We start from the raw sequence: 9,936 nt of genomic DNA, 5'->3' as shown, positions 1-9,936 counted from the left end.
TGATCATGTGATGTATCTGACCCCAGGAATGTGTCAATAAAGTTTCCCCTTCCTGGGACAATGAATTCACGGTGTTCTTATTTCAATTTCCAGGAGTGTAGAAAGCCGCGACCGAAGTGAACGATGAAAGACCGTTCCTTAGCATTCATTCCTCGCTCGTACCGTTCATCTTGGTGAACCGTTCCATTGGACCCGTTAGTTCGCGAACGACCCATCTGTACTGGCCAGCTCTGTTTAGAACCACGCACGTACACTGCGAGCTGTATGACTCGTTGCCTTGTCCAGTTGGTAGACACCATCGTGCCAGAAGAAAGCAGACTGCTTGTAGGGGTCGACATAGCGACCAATTCAGTTTTTACAGTTTCTAACTCACACAATTCAACAAGAACCGATATTTTGATCAGACAGAATGGGCACATTATAAGCGAGACGGAACAGTTCAAGTTTCTAGGCGTTCGGATAGATAGTAAGCTGTTGTGGAGAGCCCATGTCCAGGATCTTGTACAGAAACTAAATGCTGCTTCATTTACCATTGGAACAGTATCTGAAATAAGTGACAGTTCAACACGACAAGTAGTCTACTTCGCATATTTTCATACGCTTATGTCGTATGGTATTATTTTTTGGGGTAATTCTTCTGATTCAAAAAGGGTATTTTTGGCTCAAAAACGGGCTGTTCGAGCTATGTGTCGTGTAAGTTCGAGAACCTTTTGTCGACCCCTGTTCAATAGTCTGCGAATTCTGATGTTGCCCTCACAGTATATATTTTCTTTAATGTCGTTTGTTGTTAGCAATATTAGCCTATTCCCAAGAGTTAGCAGCTGTCACTTAGTTAATACCAGGCAGAAATCAAATCTGCATGTGGAATGCACTTCCTTGACTCTTGTGCAGAAAGGAGTGCAATATTCTGCTGCATCCATTTTCAATAAGCTACGACAAGAACTCAAAAATCTTAGCAGTAGCCCAAACTCTTTTAAGTCTAAACTGAAGAGTTTCCTCGTGGCTCACTCCTTCTATTCTGTCGAGGAGCTCCTGGAAGAGCTGAAAAATTAAGCAAATTCCAGTGTTACATTGTTGATTCTCTTTATTTAAACTTACGAACTGTCGCCTCTTTCTACTATCGTGTTATAATTTCATGTATTGACTCGTTCCATGACCACGGAGACTTCTCCTTAATTTGGTCCCACGGAACAATAAATTTAAAAAAACGATAAAATAGTGCTGCTGCACTATATCTTTTGTTATGGCTAGACAACCCAGGGAATGGCACGAGAACATTGCCCACACCATAACTGTTCCAGGATGTTTGCTTTCAGTCGTGACCGAGTGAGGTGGCGCAGTGGTTAGCACACTGGACTGGCATTCGGGAGGACGACAGTTCAATCCCGCGTCCGCCTATCCGGATTTAGGTTTTCCGTGATTTCCCTAAATCGCTCCAGGCAAATGCCGGGATGGTTCCTCTCAAAGGGCACGGCCGTCTTCCTTCGCTAATCCGATGAGACCGATGACCTCGACGTTTGGTCTCTTCCTCCAAACAACCAACCAACCAGCTTTCAGTCGCTTCAGGCCGTTCACACCTACGTGCATCTGTCCGGTGGAGGACAAGACGCGATTCGTCTGGATCGGCCACCTCTCGCAACTCAGTGGACCGAGTTGCGGTACTGGTGTGAAAATCCCAGCCTTCATCGCCAATGAACGGCAGTCGGCATAGACTGGGAGGCCCGTATGCAGCAACGTTGGGTGAACAGTAGTTGCGGAGACACTGTTGATAGACACTTGGTCCATCTGGGCTGTCAGTTGCTCAACAGCTGCACGTCTATTCGCCTGTGTCTACTAGAGATGGGGGATCCGCTCCTGAACTAATTCATAGAGTTGAATCTTTCAAAGGAGTGAACAATCAGTGATTCAGAAAAAAAGAACGGTAGCTCCAAACGTTTCCCACAGCAGAGAGAGAGAGAGAGAGACGGAGCATATCAGCGGGGCCTCTGCTGGTCAGAGCACACTGCACGCCACACAACACAGCCAGCGCCGGCCTCTCCCCTGCTTCTGCCTTGGCTGCCTGCATTATGCAGTGCCCCATTGGATTTTGTGTTTCACACATGCCGTGTCGTCTCTGTGCTTCCTCTGCCGCGTGCAGTGTCTGGCGCACCTGAACTCCGTCACCGATCGTTTCAGTCGCACGTCCTGCCCTCTGGGCAGTTGATGCGAGCAACAGGACAGAGAGCCTCCTAGCGGAGAACATAAGAACTACTTGCAACAACCTGCTAGCAAGAGAACGGACGATCTGTCTCGGAGCGGGTGACTGGTGGCCGTTCACCGCTCCCCCCACCCTCGGAACTCGCCCGCTGAACGCTCACCCGACCCATCTCGACTCCAGCCAGAGCGTTGAGCAAAGCGACTCAGGTGTCACTCTGGTCTCTGCGGTCTCAGCTCGCGCAGTAATACAGCTCGCTGCTCGACCTGCTCGACTCAGCGCCTCTGCATCGGAGTTCGTCTCTACTGGATATTGTTCTTCGTACTAATACCGTTACGTATATTACATAATTATGTTATGTATACATCATTTGTTTTTATTTTATTTTTATTTGTTGAAACTGATCAGATGAGGTTCCTGACGGTTCCTCTTACTATAGCATTTTTTATTATGGTCACTCGAATTTACGCTTTAATTACGAGCGAACCGATAAACGTATAGCAAAATGTGATACAGCAATATTTTCCTTGTTTTATTCTGCAGAAGGCTATATGCAGCACTTTGGTCTTACAGTCAAATTTATATACTTTTTTCTTATTGTAGTACGGATTTTGCGATTTTGCGCGTCTTCGGAAGGAAACGTTCACTTTAAAAATATACGGCTTGCGATGTATTTGTACGAGGTTAATGAAATTTTAATACATTATAGCCAAATATATTGTTAATGTAAATCTCTAGTTACAACATTTTCCGATCACCCAAAAAACCATGATAGTGTAAAATAAATCAATAATAAAAAACTTTGTCATATCGTGGAAATTTCAATCAACAATACAAAATTCTTACTCATTATCTGTGTTACTTCAAAATAGGATCAAATAAGATCAAAATACAGGTATAGTACTGGAATAAACCAAGTTTAAAGGGCAATGTGCCTTCCATTTATTTTCTATTGTGAATGAGTGGTGAGTCATGAAAAAGAGCTAGTTCATTTCAGGGAGTGAACAGTTCTGATCCGATCTCTGAAAAGAACAGTTTTTCCCATCTCTAGTGTCTACACATCTCCCTTGCCATCTACGGCCCGTGCTGCCCCACAGATGCCTCCGCACCTGTTTTGGACAGCTCCATTTCGCTATGCGTGATTTACTCTACTTCAAAAGTATCATACGTTTTTCGTATTAGGTGCATTGCGCTGCCACCTACTGCCAAGTACTCCGTATCAGCGACCTCAGCAGTCATGTACTTCGAACGTGGTCAGGTGATTGCGTGTGACTTGTGTCACACGCCTGTACGCGAGATTTCCACACTCCTAAACATCCCTAGCTCCACTGTTTCCGATGTGACAGTGAAGTGGAAACGTGAAGGGACACGTACAGCACAGAAGCGTACAGTCCGACCTCGTCTGTTGACGGACAGAAACCGCCTACAGTTGAAGAGGGTCGTAATGTGTAGTGGGCAGACGTCTATCCAGACCATCACACAGGAATTCCAGACTGCATCAGGATACACTGCAAGTGCTATGACAGGTAGGCGGCGGCAGCAGCACTTCGTCTTCAGGCCACAAGTGGCCCATCGGGACCATCTGACCGTCATGTCATCCTCAGTTCAGGATGCGGGCGTGGGGTCAGCACACCGCTCTCCCGGTGTGGTTTTCTGTGACCGGAGCCGCTACTCTTCGGTCGAGTAGGTCGTCAATTGGCTCCACGAGGCTGAGTGCACCCCGAAAAATGGCAACAGCGCATGGCGGGAGGTGAGAAAAATGTATTTCGTGGTCGAGCCACACATCACGCCGGTAAATGCCAAACGACGCCTCGCTTGGTGAAAGCAGCGTTAACATTGGTCGATTGAACAGTGGAAAAATGCTGTGTGGAGTGACGAATCGCGGTACACAATGTGGCGATCCGATGGCAGGGTGTGGGTATGGCGAATGCCCGGTGAACGTCATCTGCCAGCGTGTGTAGTGCCAACAGTAAAATTCGGAGGTGGTGGTGTTATGGTGTTGTGGTGTGGTCGTGTTTTTCATGGAGGGGGCTTGCCGGCACAGTAGCTCAGCGGTTTGGTCAAAGGGCTGCTTGCCCTCAAAAAAAGATGTTGAAATGTGTGTGAAATCTTATGCGACTTAACTGCAAAGTTCATCAGTCCCTAAGCTTACACACTGCTTAACCTAAATTATCCTAAGAACACACGCACACGCACACACACACACACACACACACACACACACACACACACACACACACACACACACACACACACACACACACACACACACCCATGCCCGAGGGGGGGACTCGAACCTCCGCCGGGACCAGCCGTACAGTCCATGGCTCGGAATCGCGATGTGTTTGACGTACAACGATGCGATAAACGCTGTACTTACTTATTGCTATGAACACTGCTACTACGTGGCCTGCGAAACATACCGATGTCCAGTCATCCACAATGAAAACAAGGACACGATCTACTCGTACTTGCTAAACTGAACTTTCCGAGAGTACTGCAATGGACTAGACGGTAACGAAACGCCGATAACCCCCGGCCAGGGTGAACAAAATTAATGGCTGTCAAAGGGTTGCACAGGGGGATACATAGTATTTGTATACAGTTGTACATCAGTTAGACAATGGTACATGCTGTCCACCCCTGGTCGCTGGGTGGTCAGCGCGACAGAATCTCATACGTAACTGCCCTGGTTCGATTCCCGGCTGGGTCACTGAACATCTTTAACCTTCCGCTACTCGCGCGGGTTTTGACGACACAGATACTCGCGCGGACGACAAATGTACCCCACCACTTCTTTTTTAAAAAAAAATGTTTCTTCTATATTTACACTACTGGCCATTAAAATTGCTACACCACGAAGATGACGTGCTACAGACGCGAAATTTAACCGACAGGAAGAAGATGCTGTGATATGCAAATGATTAGCTTTTCAGAGCATTCACCCAAGGTTGGCGCCGGTGGCGACACCTACAACGTGCTGACATAAGTTTCCAACCGATTTCTCATACACAAACAGGAGTTGACCGGCGTTGCCTGGTGAAACGTTGTTGTGATGCCTCGTGTAAGGAGGAGAAATGCGTACCATCACGTTTCCGACTTTGATAAAGGTCGGATTGTAGCCTATCGCGATTGCGGTTTAAAGTATCGCGACATTGCTGCTCGCGTCGGTCGAGATCCAATGACTGTTAGCAGAATATGGAATCAGTGAGTTCAGGAGGGCAATACGGAACGCCGTGCAGGATCCCGACGGCCTCGTATCTCTAGCAGTCGAGATGACAGGCATCTTATCCGCACGGCTGTAACGGATCGTGCAGCCACGTCTCGGTCCCTGAGTCAACGGATGCGGACGTTTCTAAGACAACAACCATGTGCACGAACAGTTCGACGACGTTTGCAGCAGCACGGACTATCACCTCGGAGACCGTGGCTGCGGTTACCCTTGACGCTGCATCACAGACAGGAGCGCCTGCGATGGTGTACTCGACGACGAACCTGGGTGCACGAATGGCAAAACGTCATTTTTTCGGATGAATCCAGGTTCTGTTTACAGTATCACGATGGCCGCATCCGTGTTTGGCGACATCGCAGTGAACGCACATTGCAAGTGTGTATTCGTCATCGCCATACTGGCGTATCACCCGGCGTGATGGTATGGGGCGCCATTGGTTACACGTCACGGTCACCTCTTGTTCGCATTGACGGCACTTTGAACAGTGGACGTTACATTTCAGATGTGTTACGGCCCGTGGCTCTACCCTTCATTCGATCCCTGCAAAACTCTACATTTCAGCAGGATAATGAAAATGCTCGACTGCTGCCATGGACAGCACATTCTCCAGATCTCTCACCAACTGAAAACGTTTGGTCCATGGTGGCCGAGCAACTGGCTGGCCACAATACGCCAGTCACTACTCTTGATGAACTGTGGTGTTGAAGCTGCATGGGCATCTGTACCTGTACACGCCATCCAAGCTCTCTTCGACTGAATGCCCAGGCATACCAAGGCCTTTAATACGGCCAGAGGTGGTTGACTGTCTACTGATTTCTCGGGATCTATGCACCCAAATTGCGTGAAAATGTAATCACATGTCAGTTCTAGTATAATATATTTGTCCAATGAATACCCGTTTATCATCTGCATTGCTTCTTGGTGTACAAATTTTAATGGCCAGTAGTGAATTTTGTTTTTTACGTCCTTCGCGATGCATGAGTAAATTCGTTACTAATACTTTTGAAATAGGGGAAGGAATTAAACATTTAATTTTTTAAATGCAAAATGAGATTTTGTCGCTCCACCCATTTATTACAACATGCGACATTACACAAGAAGTAAGTAAACTTTTCTAAATAACTTTAATGAAGAAGCTCGTAATACGGGAAAAAAGTAATCACAATAGAGACGTACAATAAGAAAACACGTACAGTTCAAACAAACAACGCATGTTGTCGAATGTTTCCATTTTTTTCTTCTGGGTCCACTCCTAACATTAGCCCTCGAATTTTTAGTTGTTTGGGTATCAAGGACTGTTCCATGCGTTCATGAATCTGCGCTTTCACCGTTTGCCAACTAATTTCGTCGAGGAAATCAGCTCCTTACACTTTGACACAGTTTTTATTTTTTTATTTTCTTTTATTTTTTTTTGCTGAATAAAGGCGTAAATCATTGATAGCGGCGATATTTAAAATATTGCAAAAAATTGCTGTTGGCCATCTTTTAGTAGTTCTTGCTGTATCATAATTTGAACAAAGTTGATCGAGTACGTCAACTACAACTTTTGTGCGATTGTAGAATGTAACAATCTCTGGTGTGTTTTTTGAACTGGTGGACTCGTCAATCGCTGCATCATTGTGCATACTTGAAGTAAAATTACTGCTTTCTTTTTCCTATCGCTGTAGGATACAAGTGTTGCATCATGTCTAAAGCCGAAAACAGAAGTGTTTAATGCAATTTTGTCATATGATGACATGTTGGAGACCGTGGCTGTTTTTGAAGACAAATGTTGATGGTGTTAGGACAGCAACCAGCCACAAATTTACTTTGAGTTCCTTTACTCAAAGGAAACCGTTACCGGTTTCGAATCGTTGCGATTCATCATCAGACGGTTTACACGCTTTCTTTCTACATTTGGTGTGTTTTTATAGATTAATTGTCGTGAAACGTCGGTTTCGAGTGTTTGTTTTCATAACATTCGTCCAACAGATGTAAGTGCATTCCCACTGCATTATTATTGTTGCACACGTAAATAGTTCTCACTGAACACTTTAGATTTGTCGCTGAGATCATTCCAACCACGCACCACATGTTTTGGTACATACAAAGAGCTTACAAACATATGGGTGTCACAGATGCTATGATACATCGTAACATTTGACGATGATGTCCTATGTTTGGAAAGAATCATATATTCTTTTACAAAATTTATATGTTACTATAATTCTCATGCTGCCAAATGTAATAAAATAATGTACTATTTTACCTATACAGTTCTAAATACACTCCTGGAAATGGAAAAAAGAACACATTGACACCGGTGTGTCAGACCCACCATACTTGCTCCGGACACTGCGAGAGGGCTGTACAAGCAATGATCACACGCACGGCACAGCGGACACACCAGGAACCGCGGTGTTGGCCGTCGAATGGCGCTAGCTGCGCAGCATTTGTGCACCGCCGCCGTCAGTGTCAGCCAGTTTGCCGTGGCATACGGAGCTCCATCGCAGTCTTTAACACTGGTAGCATGCCGCGACAGCGTGGACGTGAACCGTATGTGCAGTTGACGGACTTTGAGCGAGGGCGTATACTGGGCATGCGGGAGGCCGGGTGGACGTACCGCCGAATTGCTCAACACGTGGGGCGTGAGGTCTCCACAGTACATCGATGTTGTCGCCAGTGGTCGGCGGAAGGTGCACGTGCCCGTCGACCTGGGACCGGACCGCAGCGACGCACGGATGCACGCCAAGACCGTAGGATCCTACGCAGTGCCGTAGGGGACCGCACCGCCACTTCCCAGCAAATTAGGGACACTGTTGCTCCTGGGGTATCGGCGAGGACCATTCGCAACCGTCTCCATGAAGCTGGGCTACGGTCCCGCACACCGTTAGGCCGTCTTCCGCTCACGCCCCAACATCGTGCAGCCCGCCTCCAGTGGTGTCACGACAGGCGTGAATGGAGGGACGAATGGAGACGTGTCGTCTTCAGCGATGAGAGTCGCTTCTGCCTTGGTGCCAATGATGGTCGTATGCGTGTTTGGCGCCGTGCAGGTGAGCGCCACAATCAGGACTGCATACGACCGAGGCACACAGGGCCAACACCCGGCATCATGGTGTGGGGAGCGATCTCCTACACTGGCCGTACACCACTGGTGATCGTCGAGGGGACACTGAATAGTGCACGGTACATCCAAACCGTCATCGAACCCATCGTTCTACCATTCCTAGACCGGCAAGGGAACCTGCTGTTCCAACAGGACAATGCACGTCCGCATGTATCCCGTGCCACCCAACGTGCTCTAGAAGGTGTAAGTCAACTACCCTGGCCAGCAAGATCTCCGGATCTGTCCCCCATTGAGCATGTTTGGGACTGGATGAAGCGTCGTCTCACGCGGTCTGCACGTCCAGCACGAACGCTGGTCCAACTGAGGCGCCAGGTGGAAATGGCATGGCAAGCCGTTCTACAGGACTACATCCAGCATCTCTACGATCGTCTCCATGGGAGAACAGCAACCTGCATTGCTGCGAAAGGTGGATATACACTGTACTAGTGCCGACATTGTGCATGCTCTGTTGCCTGTGTCTATGTGCCTGTGGTTCTGTCAGTGTGATCATGTGATGTATCTGACCCCAGGAATGTGTCAATAAAGTTTCCCCTTCCTGGGACAATGAATTCACGGTGTTCTTATTTCAATTTCCAGGAGTGTATATATAAAAATCTTTATAATTAAATTGGCAATAACAGATTAAAAAAAATCTCTGTACTAATGTAAAAGACATTACAGTTTTGTAAAAGAATATATGATTCTTTCCAAACATAGGACATCATCGTCAAATGTTACTATGTATCATAGCATCTGTGACACCCATATGTTTGTAAGCTCTTTGTATGTACCAAAACATGTGGTGCGTGGTTGAAATCATCTCAGTGACAAATCTAAAGTGTTCAGTGAGAACTGTTACGTGTGCAACAACGAGGATGCAGTGTGAATGCACTTACATCGATTCGATGAACGGTATGAAAACAAACACTCGAAACCGACGTTTCACGTAAGTCACATGGAACGAAAATCTGCAACGCAACCATCTGTGTGTGGCGTGTTTGTAATTATGTTTTATTTATATTTTAGGACAATTAATCTATAAAAACACACCAAATGTAGAAAGAAAGCGTGTAAACCGTCTGATGATGAATCGCAACGATTCGAAACCGGTAACGGTTTCCTTTGAATAAAGGAACTCAAAGTAAATTTGTGGCTGGTTGCTGTCCTAACACCATCAAGAAGTGTTTAATTCTCGAGATTTGCTGGGTAAAAATTCCTGAGGTATTATTTCTTTTTTGTTGTGTCTGATTGTTCCAACATAAGTTGTCTTTCCTCAAGCAGTTCTTGAAGCAGAGGATATCTAGTAAACCAATTATCGCCCTTCGGCACTGCTACGGTCGCAGGTTCGAATCCTGCCTCGGACATGGATGTGTGTGATGTCCTTAGGTTAGTTAGGTTTAAGTAGTTCTAAGTTCTAGGGGACTG

Source organism: Schistocerca nitens, chromosome 11, assembly GCF_023898315.1.
Source record: "Schistocerca nitens isolate TAMUIC-IGC-003100 chromosome 11, iqSchNite1.1, whole genome shotgun sequence".
In the NCBI taxonomy this organism is placed as follows: domain Eukaryota; kingdom Metazoa; phylum Arthropoda; class Insecta; order Orthoptera; family Acrididae; genus Schistocerca; species Schistocerca nitens.
Note: the sequence above shows the minus strand (reverse complement) of the source record.